Source organism: Scyliorhinus torazame, chromosome 10 (assembly GCF_047496885.1).
Source record: "Scyliorhinus torazame isolate Kashiwa2021f chromosome 10, sScyTor2.1, whole genome shotgun sequence".
NCBI lineage: Eukaryota > Metazoa > Chordata > Chondrichthyes > Carcharhiniformes > Scyliorhinidae > Scyliorhinus > Scyliorhinus torazame.
In genome coordinates this window covers 208,312,150-208,338,155 of record NC_092716.1, presented here as the reverse complement: position 1 = coordinate 208,338,155, position 26,006 = coordinate 208,312,150, and the positions used below count along the sequence as shown (strand labels likewise).

Sequence of the window (26,006 nt, the reverse complement as noted above, 5' to 3'; positions counted from 1 at the left end):
TAATTATAAGAATGTCAGGGACTTCGATTTCTCTTATTCTGAAGAATATCAGGGACTTCAATTTCTCTTATCCTGAAGAATATCAGGGAATTCAATTTATCTTGAATAGACAACACCTTTTAGCATACTGTCCCATGCCAAGGGGTGTGTTGTGCAGGTGGTATGCTACTAGCGCTGTGTGATGGATATCCGTCTTATCTGTATGTATATCGTGGTAGTCTTTCCTTAATCATGATAAATATGAGTAACATCACTGCTGGGAGGTAGGCGAGTGGTTTAAGTCCTAATGGGTGGGGTCAATGCAGGAAAGGCCGTTACCCATTCTTATTCTGGCATATTTTATCTCTTTTTTTTAGGAGACTGACTCCTGGTTGTAATGGAGGAAAGTTTATAGGGATAACCCTAAGTCCTCACGTGTTGAGGATTGTCCCCTTAGAACTAATGTCATTAGTCATAAAAAAATCTTTTTTTTGTTTTGGGATTAAAGAATTGTTAACTGGCTCCTGCAGTGGAACAGGCAGGTCTCCTAGCTAAGAAAAATATGTTATAATGTGTCACTGATGCCTCTGGTATAACTGGTGATGGGGGAGGTATGTTTTGATACATGAAAATCCTGTCCAACAATTTCTTTGAGCAATGGTAGTATCTACTTTGAAAATGTGCTCCAGGAATGTGCAGGTAGTATATCATCCTGTTAAGCGAAAAAAGATGTTGGGCGGGATTCTCCATCCCGGGACTCCCTGAATGGGTTCCCCGATGGGTTGGAGAATTGGGCTTCAGGGCAAAATTGGGATCAGCATCGCGCAGAATGCCATGTCCCCCCCCCCCCCCCCCCCCCCCCCCCCACTGGCAGCGTGAATGAGTTCCATGCCCCATGCCAGCGGGAGCATGGAAATAAATGCAAATGGTTCATAATGACCTATGCTCCGCCCTCCCATGATCCTCCAGTCGCCGTGGACAAGATTCACGTGGGCGAAGTTCACTTGTAGTCTCAGCAATCGTGAATCTGACATGTTTGACCACATCAAAGAGATGAAAGTGCACTAGTGCATTCCAATCACTCAAGCGTGTGATTTCACTGCACTTACCTTGGGGTAAGCGCATGCAGGGACGGGCTGCAGTGCAAGCCGGGACCACCGTGCAGCCCGTTGGACATAGGAGTTGGGCATAGTGGTACTCACCATGCTAACATGTCTGCCCTTTACCCCCTGCAGAGAATGGAGCTTGGTTTTGAGCCAGGAGTGTTTGGCATCTCCGTAGCTGCTGCAGTCCTAGCAGATGCACTGAGGCTGCATGAGCAGGAGCTGCTTGAGGAGGGCCCTGCAGAACAGGAGCCTGGACAGAGGGTCAGGAGCCAGCCGATGATAATAGGGAATCAGCCACATAACAGGCCAAGGAGGAGTTGGGATAGAGGTATCTCATTAGGCTTGGTGTGCATCAACAGCGCCTATCGTCCGAGGACCTGCCAGACCTAGTGTGCTGCCTACTATTACGGCTGAGTAGGGAGACCGTGAGACATCTGTGCTGGATCATGGCGCATCTGGTACTGCGGGAGTATGGGGGAGGATACCTGCTATCAATGGCTGTCAAGGTGACTGTCGCCCTGAAATTCTTCTCCTGCGGGTCCTTCCAGGCACCGAGTCGGGACCTGTCTGGGATCTCTCAGACCTCAGTGCACAGGTGCACACGCACCGTTACGAAGGCACTGTATGACTGGGCGGCACAATACATCCACCTGGATGTGGACCATGCCCAACAGGTTGCCTGAGCAGTGGGATTCGCCGTCATCGCTGGGATGCCCCAGGTCCAGGGGCTGATTGACGCCATGCATGCCCCCTTACGAGCACCGCCCTTCACGAACCAAAAGAGATTCCACTCCCTCAATGTGTAGTTGGTGCGTGTCCACCGGTTGCACATCATACACGTCTGTGCCGATACCCAGGCAGCATGCATGACACGTTCATTCTAGCGCACTTGACGGTGCCAGACACATTAAAGGCGCTCCCCCAGGTGAGGGCTTGGCTCCTGGGTGACGGGGGTTATCTGTTGTGGTCATGACCAATGACACCTATCTGGAGGCCACAGACCAATGCGGAGAACCACTTTAATGGTACCCATGCTACGACCAGATGCGTGATCTAGGCGACTCATCCTGAAGATGCCGTTCTGGTGCCTGGACCGCTCTGGAGGGGTCTTCCAGTGCAGCCCTAGGAGGGTCTCCCACATCGTGGTGGCCTGCTGCGCTCTGTACAACATTGTGCGGCAGATGGGCGACATGCTGGAGGAAGAAGAACGCCAAGCCCTGTTCGACGAGGATGCGGAAGACGGCGAGGATAGGCAGCACATTGGCCCGGTCAGCCAAAAGAGGCGACACAACTTGTGTGCCAGAGTCGGCATGTACCAGTCAATCTTATCGCCTCCAGGGGCCTATCCACCGTCCCATCCCACCTGCATCCCCCCGCCCCCACCCCCAACCCGGCACACCTATTTCCAGCCCAGCCCTAACACCGTTCAGATAGAGGACAGAGACAGTTCAGTACATCGGTGAACAGATGTTTATTGTGATATATACAAGTATTGTGCCCAAGCGCCTATCGCTAATTTATGTATTTCACCCATGCCATCCTAACTGATGTATAACTTTCTAACCTTGGGTGCCCTAATGCTCTTTGGTGGGTCCCCTAGGCAGTGTGTCAGATGTGGAGGCAGCCTGCTGCATATCTTGCCCTGTGACCTGGGTCCTATTTGGTGGCCAGGTGGACCTGGCAGTCTTCCGGGTGTCACCAGTGGCATGGTGCCCCCCTGTTCTGCCCGCTGTCCATCAAATGCACCAGGTACAGGTGGTGGCAGGGGGAGTCAGAGGTGCTGCAGTGTTCCAGCACGGGCCCCATCACCACTTCCTCCCTCGGGATGCCCACTGGCCCCTGGGTTACTTCTTGGGATGGAGATGTGTCCGGAGTGAGCTCTCGGGACTCTGCCGTCACCTGGCTCTGCCAGTCCTGGAGGCCTGCTCTCATCTCAACTAGCGTCCCAATGCTCGCTGCCATGGAGCACAGGGACTGGGCCACATCCCTCTGGGACCGGGCCACATTCCTCTGGGACTGGCTCTGGTCAGCCAGCAACAAGCCAATGCCCTCGACGCCCACAGCCATGACCCGTTGTGACTGGGCCAAGCTCTAGATTGCCGCTGCGGTCCATGTTGCTCTGGCACATGGCTGCCTGTGATATGGCCGATACTTTCGCACCAAACGCCTCCACCGCGGACGCCACCCTTGCGGTGTTGGCCTGGCTGGCACGTATGATCGGCGCCACCTCCTGACCCCACAGGCGGTTGGACTCCTCCAGCTGCACCTGCTGGCGCTGAATGGTTGCTGACACGCCCTCTTGTAGTCCCTGGCTCTGATCCTTCATCTCCAACATTGATGGGAATGCCCTTTCCAGAAGCGCAAGATGTGCCTGAACAGCAACTAGTCCTTGGGTCAGGCCACCCTCAGACCTTCCGCCCACTCGGGGGCTCCTACCTCCATCTCATGTAACACTGCATGTGAGTGGCGGGCACCAGATAGTGCCCCAGGAGCCTCTTCACTGAAGTACCCGGCCGACGTGAGTTTCACTGGGATGGTGGAGGGTGCTGGTGATAGCAATGATGAGAAGTCTGTATCATCCCCACACATGTGCTCCGGGGTGTCGTGGGGTTGCAGCGGGAGCATCGCCTGCAGGTCCCACCTCATCACCAGGTGAGACTCGGGGTTGCAACGGGGGAGCGAGAGACCCTAGCCTTGTCGCCAAGGGATCCTGCAAGACATAAGACAATACCCAGCGGGTGGGCCTGGTGGGGGTGCCACACGTGTCATAGAGACATTGCATTTTGTTGGGGGCCCACTTGCGTATCTGATGCCAACTTATTCCATGACGACTTCCCACTCTCAAAACCCGCTGACCAGGCCCAACGCCCTCTCCTCTACCAAGGTGAGGGACCGCAGGTCCAGCATGCCTCCTCTCTCCCGCTGGGGTTGTATGCTACCTTCTCCTGGGGGTGGGGGGGGGGGGGCGACATATAATGTACAGTGTGAGATACTCGGACGAGGGCAGCACAGGGGGTCAGCGGCCAGTGAACTGTGTGTGTGTGGCACCCGGCCACGGCAGGATGTATGAAAGTTGACATGGTGCAGGGGTTGGTGGTGGCCTGCTGGCGGGTGGGACTCGATTGTCCTAGGGGTGGGGACTATGAGTGTGTGGGATGGGGGTTGGTGCCTGGGGCACAGTGATGGTGCCTCATCCTGGCTGGCCTGGGGGTTGCCCATCCTCACCCAGCACTACCTATCAGTCTGCAAGGGGAGGGGGGCTGACTTGCCCTGGCCACCCTGAGAAGGTCGGGCCCGGTCCTGGAGGTGGGGTCCATGCCACTCACGGCCTCCGTCACCTGTGCCCAGCCCCGGTTGACATCTGCAGGTGGTAGCCTCCTTCCCATCCCGGGGACTAGTGTGTCCCGCCTCTCCTCCACAGCATCCAGCAGTGTCCCCAGCTCTGAATCAGTGAATCCTGGGTCCGCTTTCTTGGGTGGCATCTTCTTGGCTGGAATGAGAGTATGTGGGGAGTACAGTGCTTATATGCGGCTCCAGCTTGTCAGGCTCTCCAGGGCCAATCCCGACCGCAGCGAATCCTATACTGGCATCAGTTGGAATCACACCGGTTCCACGTTGCGCTGGAGCATTAGCATGTCCAGGATTGCTTCGGGATCGGTCCCGCTAACGGGCTGTAGAACACCTGCGATTCAGTCCTGGCGTCAGCACTTAAGTTTCTGAAACGGAGAATGCAGCTCTTTATCCTTAATAAGACAACAATGCATCTTGATGCTTCTGTCTCTCCGGTGGAAAAAGTCCTGATCTCGACAGAACCTAAGCAATTAATTATGTCATGTTATGTTCTAGATCATAGAGATTGGTAAAGAGAAATGTAGGCCCCCTACAGACAGAAACAGGGGAATGCATAATAAGGGTCAAAGAAATGGCTGAGCATTTGAATACATACTTCTGTCTTCACGAAAGAGGACACAAATCAGATACCAGAAATGCTGGAGAATGAAAGTTTTAGTGAGAGGGAAGAGCTGAGGGAGATCAACATTAGTAGAGAAATGGTGCTGGGAAAATTGATGGGATCGAAGGCGGATATATCCCTGAGAATCAGCATCCCAGAGTGCTTAAGGAGGTGGCTCTGGAAATAGTGGATGCATTGGTGGTCATCTTCAGGATTCTATAAACTCTGGAACAGTCCCTGCATATTGGAGGGTATATCATGTCACTCCAAAATTCAAAAAGGGAGGTAGAGAGAAAGCAGGGAATTATAGACCAGTAAGCCTAACATTGATAGTGGGGAAAATGTTTGAATCCATTATCAAGGACTTTATAGCAGAACATTTAGAAAGCAGTGGCAGGATCAGTCAGAATCAGCATGGATTTATGAAGGGGAAATCATGCTTGACAAATCTGTTGGAATTCTTTGAAGATGTAACCAGTACAGTCGACAAGGGGGAGCCAGTCGATGTGGTCTATTTGGACTTTCAGAAGGCGTTGACAAAGTCCCGCATAAGAGATTATGGTGCAAAATTGAAGCGCATGGGATTGGGGGAAGTGTATTGAGGTGGATAGAAAACTGGTTGGCAGAGAGGAAACAAAGAGCAGGAATTAATGGGTCCTTTTCAAATTGGCAGGCAGTAACCAGTGGGGTGCCACAGGGATCGGTGCTGGGCCCCCAGCTATTCACAATATATTAATGATTTGGATGAGGGAACAAAATGTAACACCTCAAAGTTGCAGATTATACCAAGTTGGGTGGGAGGGTGAACTGTGACGATGATGCAGGGATCCTACAGCATGATCTGGACAGGTTGGGCGAGTGGGCAACTCAATGACAGATGCAGTATAATTTGAGAGTATTCACTTTGGAAGCAAAAACTGGAAGGCAGATTACTACCTGAATGGTTGTAAATTGGGAGAGGGGAGTGTGCAGCGGGACCTGGGTGTCCTTGTGCACCAGTCGCTGAAGGTAAGCATGCAGGTGCAGCAGGCGGTAAAGATGGTATTTTGGCCTTCATTGCGAGAGGTTTTGAGTACAGAAGCAACGATGTGTTGCTGCAATTATACAGGGCCTTGGTGAGGCCACACCTAGAATATTGTGTGCAGTTTCGGTTTCCTTTTCTGAGGAAGGATGTTCTTGCTCTCGAGGGTGTGCAGCAAATATTTACCAGACTGATTCCACGGATGGCAGGACTGTCATATGAGGAGAGATTGACGAGGTTCGGATTGTTCTCGCTGGAGTTCAGAAGAATGAGGGAGGATCTCACCGAGACTTATAACATTTTAACAGAACTAGACAGGGTATTTGCAGGGAAGATGATCCCAATGATGGGCGTGTCCAGAACCAGGGTCACAGTTTGAGGATTCAGGGTAAACATTTTGGACACAGTTGAGGAGATATTTCTTCACCCAAAGAGTAGTGAGCCTGTGGAATTTGTCATGTGAGAGTACCTTTAAGAAATGGGTGTTTAAGAAATGTACCTTTAAGAAATGGGTGTTTATCAGTGATGTCAGAGTGTGGGTAGAGCTGGGCTGTCTGACAGCTTTTTACTTTCGTTTTAGGCTGTTTACTGCAGCGTGTGTTTTAGTTTCGTTTTCAGAGCTGGATAGCTGCAGTCACAGCCAGGAGGTGTATTAGAGTCTCTCTCTGTAATGTAAAGACTTTAAATCGATCCTGGTGATTTAAAACTAATAACAGTAGTGACTTTAACCTGATGTGCTTCTGGTAAAAGGTGTTTTAAGTCTTATGGATGTTAAAAGGAAAGCTTAAAGGATTACTTAGTGTTGTATTCTTTGGGATTGTATTTGAATTAATGGTTGCTAAGATGTTCACTGTATGTTTTTAAAAGGTTTACTTGAGTTCATAGAATAAACATGGTTTTGCTTTAAAAAAAATACTTTTCCATTTCTGCTCTACCACACCTGTAGAGTGGGCCATGTGCTCCCCATACCACAACCTAGTAAAAGTTGTGGGTCATGTGAACTCCATGATACACTTTGGGTTCTCTAAACCCTGGCCCATAACAAATTGGGGGCTCGAGGGGGATAAAAGTCTATCTATTGGATTGGCTTAGTGAACTTAAAGACAGTGAGGGGTGAGTTGTTGTGGTTGTTTTTCATGTGTGGTATTTTAGTTTAAGTGGGGAGTGTGTTGTGGACAATAGCTCTTTCAGAGGCTCTGAAGTTTTTGATGTGGAGGCGGGCACACACAGTACCTTACGGACAGAGACTAAAAGCAGACTGTCAGATTTGGCAAAAAATTGCAGTTACATTACCTGACAAAATGCGAAAAGATGAGGTAATTATGGCGGTGGCGAAGCAATTAAAGTTGCCTGAGATACAGTTTGACTCATTGGAAATGACAAAAATTTGATTACAACTTAAACAAATGGAACATGAGAAAGAATTAAAGCGGCTTGAATACAGAAGAGAGAAAGAGGAAAAAGAAAAGGAGAAGAAAGGAGAAAAGAAAGAATAGCCCTAGCAGAACAAAAAGAAAGAGAAAGGGAGATACAGATCAGGGAAAAAGATAGAGAGAGTTTGAACTTCAGACAATGGCCATGAAACATGACAGCCAGTTAAAATTGGCAGACGTAAAGGGAAACGTACAGTTGGATGATAGTGATGAGGATAGTGAGAAAGAGCGTCATAGTCGAAGGCTTGGTGGGAACCTATTTAAATATGTCCAAGCATTGCCAAGGTTTTATGAGAAGGAGGTAGAAGCCTTTTTCATTTCATTTGAGAAGGTAGCTAAACAAATGAAATGGCCACAGGACATGTGGGTATTACTGATTCAAACAAAGCTGATAGGTAGGGCTAGTGAAGTGTTTGCATCATTACCGGAGGAGGTATCTGGGACGTATGAAGAGGTGAAAAAATCCATCTTAGGTGCATATGAACTGGTGCCTGAAGTCTACAGCCAAAGATTTAGAAATTTGAGGAAACAATTTGGTCAAACATACATGGAGTTTGAAAGGCTCAAACAGAGTAATTTAGATAGGTGGATAAGGGCTTTAAAAATAGACCAAAGGTATGAAGCTCTCAGAGAAATTATACTTTTGGAGGAGTTTAAAAATTCAATTCCTGATGTAGTGAGAACTCATGTGGAAGAACAGAGGGTTAAAGCTGCGAGGTTAGCAGCAGAAATGGCCGCTGATTATGAATTAGTTCATAAATCAAAGTTTGGTTTCCGACATCAGTTTCAGCCTGTGAGGGATAGAAACTGGGGACATGAGAAATACTCAAGTGGTAAAGGTAAAGATGATCTGATGGGAGATAATAAGGAGCGTGTACCTCAGACTAAAAAAGAAATCCAGGAGGGTGGAAGAGACATGAAAAGTTTCAAATGTTTTCACTGTAATAAACTAGGCCATGTAAAGTCACAGTGTTGGTGGCTGAAGAAAAGCACTGGAAGGCAGATGTGGTAAAACAGGATAAGACAGTGGAGTTTGTGAAAGTGGTAAAGGAAAACCCAAGTGAAGCGAACGAGGTGCAAAAGATTGTACAGCCTGATCAAGAGGTGATTGATAAGAAAGTGCCAGATCTCTTTCAAGAATTTATTTGTGTGGGTAAAGTTTATGCATGTGTATCAGGAGGAGCAGGTAAAGAAGTCACAATTTTAAGAGATAGTCAATCCTTAATGGGAAGAGATGAGGAGGTATGTAGTCTGGGAAGAATGTTGCCAGAAAAGGTGGTAATATGTGGATTTCGGGGTGAGAAGAGTAGTGTTCCATTATATAAGGTAAGGTTGGAAAGTCCAGTGAAGTGTGGTGAAGTGGTAGTAGGAGTAATGGAGAAACTATCTTGTCCAGGAATACAGTTTATCTTGGGTAATGAAAAAGCTGGATTGCAAGTGGGAGTGATGCCTACTGTGGTTGATAAGCCAATGGAAAATTAGACAACTGAAGTGTTGAAGGATGAATATCCTGGGATTTTTCCGGATTGTGTAGTGACAAGGTCGCAAAGTCACAGGCTAAGACAAGAGGAGAAATCAAAGAGTGAAGATGAAGTTGAAGTGCAATTATCAGAAATGATTTTTGATCAGATGGTTGGAAAACAACAGGTGGAGGATGAGGCGGATATTTTTAGTTCAGGAAAATTGGCGGAGTTACAACAGAAAGCAGACACGGAAAAGGAATCTGAGTGTATACCAGAGTGTTATTACCGTAAAAGTGATGTCTTGATGAGAAAATGGAGACCTTTACAGATGCAGGCGGCTGAAAAGTGGGCAGATGTTCATCAAGTAGTATTGCCGGTAGGGTAGAGAAAGGAGGTGTTGCGAGTTGCACATGAGGTACCAGTGGGAGGTCATTTGGGAATAAGGAAAACTCAAGCTAAAATCCAGAAACATTTTTATTGGCCTGGACTACATAAAGATGTAGTTAAATTTTGTCAATCATGTCACACATGTCAAAGGGAAACCTCAAGCAGTGATAAAACCAGCGCCCTTAATACCCATTCCAGCATTTGAGGAACCTTTTACAAGGGTCCTAATTGATTGCGTAGAACCGCTTCCTAAAATTAAAGTGGGAATCAATATCTTTTGACTATAATGGATGTGTCTACTAGGTTTCCAGAGGCCATTCCAGTACGTAATATTACAGCTAAAACGATTGTGGAGGATTTACTTAAATTCTTTAGTAGATATGGACTACCCACAGAAATACAATCGGATCAAGGATCAAATTTTACCTCCAGGTTATTCTAAGAAGTTATGGATAGCTTAGGAATAAAGCAATTTAAATCAACTGCGTACCATCCAGAATCGCAGGGAGCGTTAGAAAGGTGGTATCAGACATTAAAGACAATGTTGAGGGCTTATTGTCACGATTATCCAGAGGAGCGGGATAAAGGAATTCCATTCGTACTGTTGGGGATGCACCTAATGAGTTAACCAAATTCAGTCCTTTTGAACTAATTTTTGGTCATGAGGTAGGAGGACAACTTAAATTGATTAAGGAAAAATTGGTGAGTGAGAAATCAGAACTTACATTATTGGATTACGTGACAAATTTTAGGGAACGATTAAATAGAGCAGGTGAATTGGCTAGACAACATTTGAAAGTTGCACAAAATGTGATGAAATGGGTCGCGGACAAGAAATCCAAAGTTCGTAGTTTTGCCAGTGGAAATAAAGTTTTAGTGTTGTTACCAGTGGTAGGTGAACCTTTAAAAGCAAGGTTTTATAGACCTTATCAGATTGAAAGGAAATTAAGTGAGGTGAATTATGTGGTAAAAACACCACAGAGAAGGAAGACTCACCGAGTGTGTCATGTGAATATGCTTAAAAGGTACTTTGAAAGGGAAGGAGAGAAAAAGGAGGAGGTTTTAATGATTCTAACTCAAAGTGACGAACCAAATCCAGATGACTGTGAGTTTGACATACCTCAAATTAAATTGGAAACCGAGGATGTTCTTAAAAATTGGGATAAATTGTTGAGTTACCTTCCAGAGGAAAAACAAACTGACCTGAAAGAGTTATTGATATCACATGGGCACGTTTGTGGAGATAAATTGGGAAGTACTAAAATGGCTAGACATGATGTAGATGTGGGAAATGCTGTTCCGATCAAACAACATCCATATCGACTTAACCCTTTAAAATTGGCACAGGTTAACAAAGAGATTGAGAGTATGCTTAAAAATGGCATAATTGAAGTGGGTTGCAGCCAATGGAGCTCACCCATAGTGATGGTACCAAAACTGGATGGTACCCAACGGTTGTGTGTGGACGATAGAAAGGTTAATGCAGTTACAAGAACGGACTCTTATCCTATCCCACGTTTGAAGGATTGCATTGAGAAAGTGGGACAATCAGCTTTTATTTCCAAACTGAATTTACTTAAAGGTTACTGGCAGGTACCTTTATCCGAAAGGGCGAAGGAGATTTCAGCTTTTGTGATTCCAGATGGTCCATACCAATTCAAAGTTATGCCATTTGTCATGAAAAACAGGCCAGCCACATTTCAACTGTTAACTAACAAAGGTGTTTCAGGATTACCCAATTGTGCGGTATACATCGACGATCTGGTAATTTTCAGCCAGACATGGACAGAACATTTAAAACATCTGATGGAGTTATTCGATCGACTTCAGGAGGCGGGTTTGGTGATAAACCTAGCCAAAAGTGAATTTGGAAAAGCCCAAGTCACTTTCCTTGGCCATACAATCGGACAGGGTCAAACGGTCACACAGGATGAGAAACCAACAGTTATTGAGGAGTTTCCAATATCCTCAAGATGAAGGGAAATAATGTGAATTCTTGGCTTGAGAGGATTTGATCGAACATTTGTGCAAAAGGTTTGTAGTGTGATTGCTCCACTGGTGGACTTGCTGAAGAAATGTCGAAAATTTCAATGGACAGCAGAGTTTCAACAGGCATTTGACTGCCTGAAAGCTGTGATAACCAATGCTCCTGTGTTGGAGAATTACAAGGGACTCTGTGATCAGATTGAACTAAAGTATCTGACTTTAAAGAGACATGCCAAGGCGTAGAGAAATGGATGGATCATGCAGAGACCTTCTTGTTCAAAGAGACTGTCAATTGAGACGGATTTCAGTTGGAGGAAGAAGAACGAAAAAAAATGGACTATTATTATACCTGTTTGCGTGTGTTGTTTTTTGAAACGAGAACGTATATTTACTGTGTGCATTTCTTAAAGGATAGTGAAATGGTGAAAAATGAAACCATCTTGAAGTTGATTTTTTTTTCTTGGGGGGAGGTGTCATGTGAGAATACCTTTAATAGAAATGGGTGTTTAAGAAATGTTCCTTTAAGAAATGGGTGTTTTTCAGCGATGTCAGTGTGTGGGTGGAGCTGGGCTGTCTGTCAGCTTTTTACTTTCGTTTTAGGCTGTTTGCTGCATCGTGTGTTTTAATTTCGTTTTCAGAGCTGGATAGCTGCAGTCACAGCCAGAATGTGTATTAGAGTCTCTCTCTGTAATGTAAAGACTGTAAATCGATCCTGGTGATTTAAAACTAATAACAGTAGTGACTTTAACCTGATGTGCTTCTGGTAAAAGGTGTTTTAAGTCTTATGGATGTTAAAAGGAAAGCTTAAAGGATTACTTAGTGTTGTATTTTTTGGGGGTTGTATTTGAATTAATGGTTGCTAAGATTTTCACTGTATGTTTTAAAAGGTTAACTTGAGTTCATAGAATAAACATGGTTTTGCTTTAAAAAAAATACTTTTCCATTTCTGCTCTACCGCACCTGTAGAGTGGGCCGTGTGCTCCCCATACCACAATCTATTACAAGTTGTGGGTCAGATGAACTCCACGATACACTTTGGGGTTCTCTAAACCCTGACCCATCACAAATTCATTACCACAGGAAGTAGTTGATGCTAAAACATTGAATATATTCAAGAGGCGGCTAGAAATAACACTTGGAGAGAATGGGATCAAAGGCTATGGGGAGAAAGCAGGATTAGGCTACTGCGTTGGATGATTAAGCATGATCGTGATAAGTGGCGGAGCTGACTCGAAGGATCAAAAGGCCTCCTCCTGCCCCATCTTCTATGTATCTATAGAACATAGAACTTACAATGCAGAAGGAGGCCATTCAGCCCATCGAGTCTGCACCGACCCACTTAAACCCTCACTCCCACCCTATCCCCGTAATCCAATAGCCCCTTCTAACCTTTTTTTTTGGTTACTAAGGGCAATTTACCATGGCCAATCCACCTAATCTGCACGTCTTTGGACTGTGGAAGGAAACCAGTGCACCCGGAGGAAACCCTCGCACACACGGGGAAAACGTGCAGACTCCGCACAGACAGTGACCCAGCAGGGAATCGAACCTGGGACCCTGGCGCTATGTATCCTGTGTGAGTATATTAGTAACACTGTGGTCTTGGGAGAAAGAGTTCGTAGTCAGTATTGATGAGGAGATATGGGGCAATATATGGGAAAATACATATAGAATTACAGTCTGTAATAGAACGAAGGACACTCAGTTCAAAATATTACACCATTTGCATATCACACCAAACTTGAATCATAGGTTTGACCCTACTACATCCTCACTATGCCAAAAGTATAAGGTAGTCGAGAGAGACTACATACACTGTGGTCTTGTGGCAAAATTGAAACCTATTGGTTTGGTGTACTTGAGAAGATATTCGGTACGCCCCCTTAGAATTTGATCATTTATTCCTAATTCTGGGACTCCCAGATAAGCGAATTATTGATGCTAATGAAAAAAGGCTGCATAATATCTAAATAAGCCAAATAACATATGTATAATATAATATTTGAGGCACAGAAGAACATCCTCTGCGCCACGATTAGCGATAGATATCCTTTAATTCAGAGTTGGCATAAAATGATCATGGAATGTATCCCTATGGAGTTCCTAACTTGCATATTACGTTCTATATCCGATGCATTCCGAAAAGCTTATAGGTTTCTCCTACAAGAGTTTACATGAGTTATGTAGCACCATTTTAAACTTGCTACATGATGGTGTCCTTCATAGAGGCTTGGTGGCACAGTGGTTAGCACTGCTGCCTCAGCGCCAGGGAACCAGATTCAATACCAGCCTTGGGTAACTGTGTGGAGTTACACGTTCTCCCCGTGTCTCCGTGGGTTTCCTCCAGGTACATGGAATGCCTCCCACAGTTCATAGATGTGGAGGTTTAATGGATTGGCCATGCTAAATTGCCCCTTAGTGTCCAGGGATGTGCAAATTAGGTAGGGGTATGGGGATAGGGCACGGGAGTAGGCCTAGGTAGGGTGCTGTTTCAGAGGGTCGGTGTAGACTCGATAGTACTTCTGCACTGTAGGGATTCTATGGTTATATTTCAATGTTTTCATGGCTTTATCCTCTTCTCCCCCATCCTCTAACTTATCCAGTCATTGCTTTTCCTTGTGTAATCTTAAGCACAAAGTTTAATGATTAAGATGAACACCATCTGTGTTGGTATTCTCTTGTTTTTTTCTGTATTCATGCACTGCATCTGTTTTGAGAGTTTGTTGCATTATCTATAAAGATGGAAAAACTCTCAACAAAGGTTTTGAAAATGTTTTATTTTTAATGTGACCAGCCAATAGGTTGAATAGAGGGGAGCCAGTTCACCCCTTCTCAGGCCCGGTCATAACAGCAATAACGAGGGCTTGAACAGTGAGAGATAATTAACTGCAGACATCTAATGTTCCAGCACAGTGACCATTTTGAACCAGAAGACTTAACCTGAAATAAAAGATTTGGCTCTAAATTATTTAGCGTGACTTCTTGTCTTCAGGAATAAAGAACTCAAGAAGGGAGATAGTAGGGACTATCTTTAATGTTAAAATCACCAAGGCGGAACGCCATTGTTTCTGAAATTGATACAATAATTGATATAAGGCACTATTTCAAGCATTTGAGAAAGGGAAGGTTTGCTAAAATTTAAAGAGATGATCAAATTTAAATCAAAGGAACTAATAAAGAGCAATCTAGGAGATTCAAGACTTGAGGCAAAACATTTTTGTTGAAGGTGTTGTATTCGGTTGTCAGGTTTCTCCATGACTTGAATGATATAGAATGGTAACTGCGTGATTGTATTTTCAACCTATGTGTAGGAATCGCGTTGCATCGACTGTAGGTCAGATTCCAGTTGATCATTACTGTAACTGGTGACGGCGAAGAAAAGTCCATGAAAGAAGAAGAATCAACAATAGTTAATGTGCGCGGTCTCGGCTGAACAAGAACAGGAGAGGTTGGTTTAAAAGTGACTGATTCTTTGAGGAGTTATTTGGGAATCAGACCTGCAGTCAGTCGTTCAGCAAGAATGTTTTCAACAGTTGAAACAATGAAATTGGGGGGGGAAAGGCCATTTGCAATGGACAATTGTCAGAAATTGGCCATGTTCCACCTCTTAGCATTCCCTGGGACTTTAGAACTAGACTTTTAAAGAAAAACTTGAAATGAACACAGATACAATGAAGTGATTCCTTGAATATACAGCCAAAAGATGGCAGAGGCAACCATATAATATAAGTCCATCCAAGATTTAAATGTTTTTTCTCAACGATTGAACTCCTGTGGCTGACTACACCAACACGCTGTGAGTTCCAGGATGATTCATTTACAGGCCCCATCCCTTGGATATTCTAATCCTAATAACTGTTTCATTAGAACAAAGCTCACTCACCAATCTGATAATACTAAGAAGCCGGGATCTTCTTCATTGAAACATCTTTATATTGTCACTGTGCACTGGGCTAGTGCACGGTCAATTCCAGCCCCACTTGACCCAGAGTCGTAACACAGATGAAATTAGATTTTATAAAATACCTGAGGTCCTTGCTTGAGCCCAATAAACTACAGTCAGCAGGTTTGGAATTTTAAAACAAGCAACCTTTTATTATTTACAAAATTATAATTAAACTGACAGAAAATGTAATTATCTCCAACCCCTTTCCCAACCCTCGCCCCCTTTATAACTCTCTACACGGATGCAAAAAACAGAGGAGAAAGGGTGGTGGAAAGGGAAAGAAAGGATCAATAAAAATAAAAGGATAAAGATCACTAATGTACTTCCAGTCAAAGTCTTTCTGAAATTCAGGCTTTCATTTTGGTACTTTTTCCCTTCTAGGTTTCTCTTCCACAAAGTACAAAACCTGGGAATGTAGAGTCCAGGCAAGTGGACTGCTTCAACTTTGAATTTTCTGCTTAAAGGCACATCCTAAGTTTGGGTCCACGGACTAAAATAATAAAAATAAAATAAATGGGAACAAAGGAAATACACAGGAAGGACTCTTACACTATGTTAATAGACTTCACAAACCCAGGATTTGGAATTGTTGCAAGACATAAGATGGTACAATCAAAAGCAGGAAAGATTTGTAGCAATCATTGACACGGGTGTGATTTTTGCAGGGACGTGTTAACTTGCTATGTTAATGTGCAAGAAAGGTGGGATTGACCATTAACACACTTGGGAATGTCCTCTGATCCACAGGGTGGATGCAATTCAGACGTTACAGCATTTGTATGTGCTGATTTGATTTGAAGGAAACAGGCTACAGATATTTGTAAGTTACTGGTTGTATAATAAACTGTTGAGTACCAAGATGGACTGAGTGTACAGCCGGGAATGGTGTCCTACATTCAGCATCGCAGTGAAGCAATCTGGGAGCAGTGCAAGCAGGGGCAATGGAGCAGCAGTGGGGAGAGAGGAGCAGTGCAAGCAGGGGCAAGAGGAGCAGCAGTGGGGAGAGGAGCAGCAGCAGGATGAGAGGAGCAGTTCAAGCAGGGGCAAGACAGCAAGCCATGAGAGAGAGGGAAAATGACATGCCCTTTAAAACTGATGCCACTGACAGGCAGGTAGATGATTGGTGGGTGATGAGTGTTAGTCCCCATCTTACAGCAAAGCTTGGTCTCAAATCATCTCAGATTTCCTTGCCACTGGGCTAAGACCTCATTCTGCTGGAACAATGTGGTGGTTGGTGTGCAACGACCCACGTTAAAAGAATCCATGCACAGGTATCTTGCACCCCATCCAGATGAATTTCAGGATCTGGAATGTCAGGACCCTTATGGACAACGTTAACAGCAAAAGACCTGAACTTCGCCATTATAGCCCGGAAACTCCGGCACCATAACATTAACATCGCCACCCTGAGAGAGACTGGCAGGAGAAGGCCATCTTAAAGAACAAGGTGGTGGATACACCTTCCTCTGGAAAGACAAACCAGAAGAAGAATGTGATGTGTTAGGCAGGTAGGTTCGATGTGGACTCCACTCGATGCAGGGAAGCTAGAAACCGACGTCTAACACTGGAGAAGATCCAACACTGTTTTATTCAACGATAGAACTGATATACATATTCAGCTGTGGGTCGACACTATACTGAACTGACTGGAGACCTTTTAGTGGCCTGACCAGACTTACTAGCTACCGCATGGTGTTTGCACTTGCTAGCTCGTGGACTCTGACTGTCTCAGTGGCTGGGTCCCGAGAGAGCACTAAACCTAATGCCCTCTGGCTTTATAGTGGTAATGTCCTGTCTGGTGATTGGCTGCACTGTGTTGTGTACTTACTGGTCATCCTGTATGTCAATCACTGCCTGTCTGCATCTCATTATATACATGAGTGGATATTATGCCATCTCCCCCCTATTTTTTTTAGATAAATAAATACTAAGGTGTGCGTGCATATATATATATATATATATATGCCTGACTATATACAAAAGGTGTCTAAATGAACTTATATACATAGAAAGGTGTTGATAGTGCAGATACATGGCAAACATAACAATATTTACAGAGGTTAAATCGATGAAGTCACAAAATGTACTAAAGTTCAGTCTACAGATTCAGTCTTTGTGGTAGGCGACGAATTCTTGTTGATCGCCGCAGAGGTGGATCAGAAGCCGCCTGCACATGGATGGGCGGGATCGCTGCCATTGCGGTGGTCGCATGGGCCGGCAGGATTGCTGGTAGATCAGTGGCCTCGTGGCAGGGTACGTCTGGAGGAAGCATCATAGGCGGCGGGGCACTTTGGTCAGGTAGCGGGCGTGGAACTCTTCGCAGTGCCCGTCTGTTGCGCCGTAGCAGGGAGCCATCAGCCATGCGGACAAGGAACGATCTTGGGGCCACTTTTCATAGATTATCATAGAATTTACAGTGCAGAAGGAGGCCATTTGGACCATCGAGTCTGCACCGGCTCTTGGAAAGAGCACCCTACCCAAGGTCAACACCTCCACCCTATCCCCATAACCCAGTAACCCCACCCAACACTAAGGGCAATTTTGGACACTAAGGGCAATTTATCATGGCCAATCCACCTAACCTGCACATCTTTGGACTGTGGGAGGAAACCGGAGCACCCGGAGGAAACCCACGCACACACTGGGAGGATGTGCAGACTCCGCACAGACAGTGACCCAAGCCGGATTCGAACCTGGGACCCTGGAGCTGTGAAGCAATTGTGCTATCCACAATGCTACCGTGCTGCCCTTGTTTGATCACAACAGCTGTGGCTAACCAGCTACCCTCAGGCAACTGGACATGAACATGATCAGTTGGGGCCAGCTCGGGTAGATCCGTGGCATGAGCATCGTATGTGGCCTGTTGGGCCCGTGACTGCTGCATTTTCTGTAAGACCGTGAGGTGGTCAAGGTCTGGAACATGAATGGCTGGAACTGTGGTCCTCAGAGTGCGATTCATGAGCATCTGCGCTGGAGACAACAGTGGGGTTGCCCTGTATGCCAGCATCGTCAGGTTGAAGTCGGAGCCTGAGCCTGCAGCTTTGCACAGCAACCGCTTTACTATGTGGACCCCTTTCTCGGCCTTCCCGTTTGACTGCGGGTAGTGGGGACTGGAGGTTATGTGACGGAAGTTGGAGGACTGTGCAAAATCGGACCATTCCTGGCTGTAAAAGCAAGGACCGTTGTCGCTCATGACCGTGAGCGGAATCCCATGCTTGGCGAATGTTTCTTTGCAGGCTTTGATTACCGCCTTCGACGTGAGGTCGGACAGTTTCACCACTTCTGGGTAACTGGAGAAGTACTCGACCAGACGTACGTAGTCACGCCCCTTGGCGTGGAAAAGGTCTACACCTACTTTGGACCACGGAGAAGTCACGATCTCGTGCTGTTGCAGCGTTTCCTTGGGTTGAACTGGTTGAAACTTCTGACAAGTAGGGCAGTTGAGGACTGTGTCGGCAATGTCCTGGCTGATGCCCGGCCAATAGACTGCCTCCCAAGCTCTGCGTCGGCATTTCTTGACCCCAAGGTGACCCTCATGGAGTTGGCCCAGCACCATAGCCTGCATGCTCTGAGGAATTACGATCCTGCCGAGTTTCAGAAGGATTGCCTCTACCACCGTCAGGTCGTCTTTTACGTTATAGAACTGGGGACATTGTCCCTTCTGCCAGCCATTGGTAAGGTGCTGCATCACACGCTGCAGCAGAGGATCCTTGGCCATCTCCTCACGAATTTGGACCACCCGTTCGTCAGAGGCCGGAAGGTTGGTGGCACACAGCTGTACTTGCACTTCTATGTGGCAGATGAAGTCACTTTGTTCACACGGTTTGGTAATGGACCTGGATAGGGCATCTGCAATGATCAGCTCTTTGCTTGGCGTGTAGACAAGTTCGAAGTAGCAGCGTAGCTTAAGAAGAATTCGCTGTAACCGAGGTGTCATGTCATTTAAATCCTTCTGGATTATATGGACTAGAGGCCTGTGGTCCGTTTCTACCGTGAATTTTGGCAGGCCGTAAACGTAGTCGTGAAACTTGACTATCCCTGTCAGGAAGCCCAGACACTCCTCCTCAATCTGCTCAGTGGGCGTCATGGCCCTGGAGGCATACGCCACTGGAGCCCAGGACGAGGAGTCATCTCGCTGAAGGAGCACCGCCCCAATGCCGTCCTGGCTTGCATCAGGCGATATCTTGGTTTCCTTGGTTGGGTCGAAGAACGCTAGAACTGGGGCTGTGGTGAGCTTTGCTTTCAACTCACGCCATTCCTCTTCATGCGTGGGCAGCCACTGGAATTCCGTCGACTTCTTGAAGAGATGGCGGAGGACCGTGGTGTGGGATGCCATATTGGGATTGAATTTCCCGAGGATGTTGACCATCCCGAGGAAGTGGAGGACCGCCTTCTTGTCCTCCGGGGGCTTAATGGCATTGATCGCCAAGACCTTGTCGACATCTGGCGGCATGCCCTGCTGCGAGATGTGGTCACCCAGGAACTTAATATCCGGTTGACCAAATGAGCACTTGGCCCTGTTGAGCTGGAGACTATGTTCATGAATTCTCTGGAATACCTTCCTGAGGCGAGCGATGTGTTCCTGGGGTGTTGTGGACCAGATTGTCAACATATACTCGCACCCCCTCGATGCCCTCCATGATCTGCTCCATGATGCGGTGAAATACCTCGGAGGCAGATATGATCCCAAAAGGCATCCGGTTGTAGCAGTAGCGACCGAACGGGGTGTTGAACTTGCACAGCTTGCGACTGGACGTGTCCAGCTGTATTTGCCAAAAACCCTTGGAGGCGTCCAGCTTAGTAAAGAGTTTGGCATGAGCCATCTCACTGGTCAACTCTTCACGTTTTGGTATTGGGTAACGCTCCCGCATGATGTTGCGGTTTAGATCCTTGGGGTCAATGCAAATGCGAAGCTCCCCTGACGGCTTCTTTACGCAGACCATGGAGCTGACCCAGTCTGTTGGCTCTGTGACCTTCGATATAATGCCCTGGTCTTGGAGGTCCTGCAATTGCTTCTTCAGACGATCCTTGAGGGGTGCCGGCACCCGGCGTGGTGCATGAATTACAGGGGTGACGTTCGGCTTGAGCAGGATTTTATATCGGTATGGGAGCGTGCCCATTCCATCGAATACGCTGTGATACTGCGTGATAATGTCATCTATGTCGGCTTGCAAGTTTCCATCAGGCGAGGCCGTCGCCGGTGATGATGACATGGTGTGGACTCGCTGAACCAGGTTCAGGAGCTTGCAGGCTCGAGCACCGAGCAGGGACGCTCTGTCAGGCCCGACTATTTCAAACCGCAGTGTTGCCTTGATCACCTTGTTGGATACCCCTAGTTGACAGGAGCCACTGGCAACTATGGCATTGCCATTGTAGTCAAGGAGCTGGCAGGCCGGTGGAATAATGCTTGGTCTGGCGCGGATGGTGTCGAGGTCGGATTTTGAGATGAGGTTCGCTGATGCGCCGGTGTCCAGTTTAAATCGGATGCGTTCCTTGTTAACTGTGAGGACAGCACACCACTCGTCGTCGGGAGCCACACTGAGGATCGAGAGGCGTTTTTCGCCGTTGCGGTGGAAGGCAGCGCATGTGTAGTTATGATGCCCACCCGGTATGGGGATTGAAGGCACTCAGCATCAGGGCCCGTTGGACTGTCGAGATTGGAATCTAGCATGCCTTGTTGTATTGAGCGAACACTTCTACTCCGCAGCTGGGATCGCTGGCTGCTGAGCGGTGGAGCAGATCTGCAAAGGGCTGCGCAGTGGCCAAGCTTGCCACACTGCAGACACTGGCATCCTTTTGCCGGACATTGTCGCTTTAAATGGGCGGAGCCACAATTCGGACACGTCATGACGCCGACGTCATCGTGCATGCGCAGTGCGGTCGGTCGGCGTTAGCACCTGCGCAGTCGGGTTGTCGGGCTCGTTGTCCACTCGGTCGTGGCGTGCATGCGCAGGATCCCGGGAAAAGCGGGAGAAACAGCCACTCTCCTCGATGCCCAGGCCCTGCATTTGTGCAATGGCCGGCACCCGTTCCGCCTCGTGGGAGGCCAGCTTTGCAGTTTCTGCCGCCCTGATGTGGGAGTAACGATTCTTAGCATGCTCATGGACAACACACGTCTCGATAGCGACAGAGAGGGTCAACTGTTTGACTTTCAGGAGCTGCTGCCGAAGGGAGTCGGAGTGGACCCCGAAAACGATCTGGTCCCGGATCATGGAATCAGCCGTCGAGTCATAGTTACATGACTGCGCTAGGATGCGGAGATGGGTCGCGAAGGACTGAAAAGGTTCACCCTTACCATGAAGCCTCTGCTGGAAAACGTACCAATCAAAGCTCTCATTCACCTCAATGTCGCAGTGGCTGTCAAACCTCAGCAGGACTGTTTTGAATTTGGGTCGACACTATACTGAACTGACTGGAGACCATTTAGTAGCCTGACCAGACTTACTAGCTACCGCATGGTGTTTGCACGTGCCAGCTCGTGGACTCTGACTGTCTCAGTGGCTGGGTCCCGAGAGAGTGGGAAACCTAGTGCCCTCTGGTTTTATAGTGGTAGTGTCCTGTCTGGTGATTGGCTGCACTTGTGTTGTGTGCTTACAGGTCATCCTGTGTGTCAATCACTGCCTGTCTGCATCTCATTATATACATGAGTGGATATTATGACAGAATGTAGGGCTGGATTCTCCGGTCGCCGACACCCAAATTGCATTCAGCGAATGGCCGGAGAATCCAAGTTTACAACCGATGCTCCACCCCCTCCAAAACCACGTATCGCCGGCCTCAGGAAATTGCCCGAGGCCCGCTCCCCAATGCTCCACCGCTGACCGGCTGAGTTCCAGATGGCGTGGGCCTCTTATGCTCTCACCCGTCGGGAACCTGCTGTGGCGGCTGCGGATTCATTCCAGCGCCGCCACGGTTGGGGAAGGGCCGGTCCGCGGGCAGGGAAGGACGTTATTTGGGGCTGGGGTCACTGCAAGGGGTTGGTCCAGGGCGCATGAGCCGACTGAAGGGGGGACTATTTCGCAGGCCGGGTCGGCGAGCAGCTTCCGCCATGAAGCACGACGCGGTTGCTGCAGGCCGCCACCGTGCGCATGCAAAGCTACGGACCCAGTAATTCTCCGGGGCGTATCGGCAGCTAGAGCTGGGTGCTCCACGCTGCCATCCTGTTAGCCCCCAGCAAAACGGGAAATCGGTGGCCGTATTGTGCCAATTTTCTTGGGGCCTGTGGCCATAGCCCCAGAATCGGAGAATCCAGCCACTGGTCTCTACGGGGTCAGGGGTCGGCATGGTAGCACAGTGATTAGCACTGTTGCTTCACAGCGGCAGGTTCCCAGGTTCGATTCCCGGCTTGGGTCACTATCTGTGCAGAGTCTGCACGTTCTTCCTGTGTCTGCATGGGTTTCCCTTGGGTGTCCTGGTCCCCCCCCCCCCCCCCCCCCCCAAGGCCCGAAAATCATACTGTTAGGTAATTTGGACTTTCTGAATTCTCCCTTCGTGTACCCGAATAGGCGCTGGAATGTGGCGACTGAGGGATTTTCACAGTAACTTCATTGCAATGTTGATGTACACCTACTTGTGACAATAATAAAGATTATTATTATGATTATTATAAAAAACAAATTGGTCGGATGTCTCAATGACCACCCCCCCCCTTGCAGGATGAGCGAACTCCCCATGACTCTAGGGCTCACCCTGCTGCAGAAGCAGCACATCACACCGGTCAGTGCCTACACCCCAACCCTAGTTGTAACAGACAAGACAAATGAGGCATTCTACTCCAGCCCCAGCCAATCGTGATCCCGCATCCCAAAGGGAGACAAGCTGGGATTCTCCTAGGCGACTTCAATGCCTGTGTTGAGAGGGATGCAAACCTTTGAAAAGGCGTGTTAGACAGGGAAGGTATTGGGAAAACAAATGCCAACGGAGCCTTCCTTCTGACAAAATGTTTAGAACTTGACCTGGTCATCATGATCACCCTGTTCCACCAGAGGGTCAAGCAGGAGACTTCATGGCAACACCCCCACTCCAAGCACTGGCACCATATATTATGATCCGAGCAAAGGACTGCAAAGCTGTCCGCATTACCTGCGCTACGAATGAAGCCAATGACTGCTGGACTGAACACCAAATAATCTGCTCCATAATCTCCATCAACCTTACCCCAAACCGGCACAAGCAGAAAAAACTCTGCTGCAAGAGACTCATTGTTGCTGGACCCAAAGACCCTGAGAAGAAAAAGCCACTCGGAGTTGCCTCACAGCTAACCTGCCGACAGCTAACAAGCCAGAGCAGCAGAATGCCCTCTGCACCTGGTGGGGTAATCAGCACCTGCGAGGAGGCGCTCGGATTCACGATCAGGAAACACCAAGACTAATTCGATGAGAACAATGAGGAGGTCCAGGATCTCTTTGACCGCAAATGCAAGGTACTCCTGAACTAGCAGCTCCACCAAACCTTGGGTAAGAAGAAACAAGCCTACAGTTAACTGAAGGCTGAGGTGCAACAAAGAATTTGTGACCTTAGAAACAGATGGGTGGAAAGAGTGCAGGAGACTTAGCAACTTGCCAATGACCACGATGTGTGTAGCTTCTTCAGCACAATTAAAACCATCTACAGTCCGAGTGCCCACGGATGCACCCCAATGATAACCAAAAATGGAGAGACACTCATCAATGACAGAGAGGCCCACTGGAAAGAGCACTTCGAGGACATCCTCAACCAAGTCACAGCCTTCGATGCAAGTGCCCTCGACATCATGCCGCAACATGCTTCCCACCCAGCATCTCAGCACAACCCCAGCTCGCCATGAGGTCGAAAAAGCCATCCAAGAGCTGAAAAACAACAAGGCCTCTGGCACAGATGGAATCCCTGCATAAGTATCAAAATGCGGTGGATTGGCACTCTTGACAAGAATCTACAAGCTGACTTCCGGTGGTGGCGGGTAGGAGGAAGCCGCACGTTGGAGGGCTCCCGCCCGAAGATTGATTTTTCGGAGTATTGATGCCCTGTCCCAGGAGCAGCTTTTGATGAAACAAGGGTTAGGAAGGCATAGAGAAGAGAGATGTCCAAAGCGCAAAGAAAAACTGCCGTTAAAAAGGGTGTTAATGAAGGTAAGATTAGCTCAGGAACTGGAAAGAAGGCAGAGGCAGTGGCGCCGGGTGAGGCTGCACTGCTCACGGCAGAAAGGATGACTGAAGCGATGGCCGTGCAACTTGAAAAACAGTTCACAAAACATATGGAAGTGGTGAGGAAGGAGATGTGGGCGGTATTGAAAGTGCTGGTGGAGTAGGCGATTGCCCTGGTGAGGACGGCAGTATCGAGTGCAGCGGCTGAGGTGCGGGAGCAGGGTGAGACACTGAAGGAAGTGGAAGAGGCACTCGCGCACACAGTGATCAACTCACCTCGATGGGGAAGGAGCTGCAGAGGATGATAGAGACCAACAAGGGTGTGCGAACCAAAATGGAGGACCTGGAAAACAGATCCAGGCGGCAGATTCTGAGGATTATGGGTCTGCCCAAAGGGGTGGAAGGCCCGAGATCGACAGATTATTTGGCCACAATGTTGGCGGAGCTATTGGGGGTGGGGGAAGATCGTTCTCAATACGAACTGGTTCGGGCTCATAGGTCGTGGAGGCCTATACCAAAGGCAAGTGAGCCGCCAAGAGTGGTGACTGTTTGTTTCCGTAGGTACCGCGTGAAGGAGAAGGTCCTGTGCTGGGCAAAGCATAAGCAGGAGGTTCAGTGGGCTGAAGTTGGTATACACATATACCGGGACTTTACGGTGGAGTTGGCGAGGAGGCAGGCGGCCTTTGGCCGAGTGAAGACGGCACTGTATAACAGCAAGGTGCAGTGCGGCATAATGTATCCAGCTAAGTTGAGGGTGACCTACAAATCCAGAGACTTTTATTTTGAGACAGTGGAAGTGGCGGAGGTATTTGCGAAGGCAGAAGGGCTGAGGCAGAATTGAGAAATGGGACTGAGGACTGGTCTTGTACTGAGGGTAGGGGGTTGGGAGGAGAGTATGTAGCTGTATGTAGCTTTATCTTTTCACTGCATGTTATATGTACTAAATGAGTCAACGCTGTATATTGGGACTTTCCTTTGCAATGATGGTTCTTTGGGGCTTGTGTGTTTATGCTGGGGTTGTGTGTTAAAGGGGATTTCTTTTTTTTCCTGGTACCTGGCAGGGGGGGGAGGGGACCCGGGCGGGGGCCTCCACACTGGCTGGTTTAAGCCGGCTAGTGAACGGGAGTGAGGTGGGGGGAGGGGCTGCGGCCATCAGAGCCTGGTAGAACAGGTTTCGATAAGCCTCGCCGTGGTGAGAAGTTGGGGCGGAAGAGAAAATGCTGGAAAATCTCAGCAGGTCTGGCAACATCTGTGTGGTGAATGGAACTACTGTTAATTCACCAGTGCACTGTGATATGTTACTGCTGCATCGTGTTACGTTATGTATTTAACCCTGTGGGCTCCACCTATGGGCCATTGTATGGCTTCACCCACAGGGGGATATGTCGGGGCATGTATGGGCTCGCCCATATCTCCACCCCTTACAGGAAGTATAAAGGCAGCTGACCTGCAGGCCGCATTCATTGTTGTACCGGTCACAGGCAGGCTCAGTTGTAAGCTGATTAAAACCACGGTTTACTTCTCAATGTATCTCTCAGTGAATTGATGGTCGCATCAATTTAATCAGCTTAAAATACTACCATGGAATCAGCCCTCAAACCTGATAGACTG

The 26,006-nt window shown here is 47.8% G+C and overlaps 1 protein-coding gene across 1 annotated transcript in view; it reads left to right on the top strand.

Annotated features, from left to right (window-relative positions):
- Positions 1 to 14,636: 14,636 nt before the first annotated feature.
- The window catches only part of LOC140384543 (uncharacterized), a 246,255-nt gene continuing 234,885 nt past the window's right edge, over positions 14,637 to 26,006 (top strand). The window contains exon 1 of the mRNA XM_072466336.1: positions 14,637 to 14,775. The gene's annotated coding sequence lies outside the window, so the exon portion shown is untranslated. The remainder of the gene's footprint in view (positions 14,776 to 26,006) is intronic.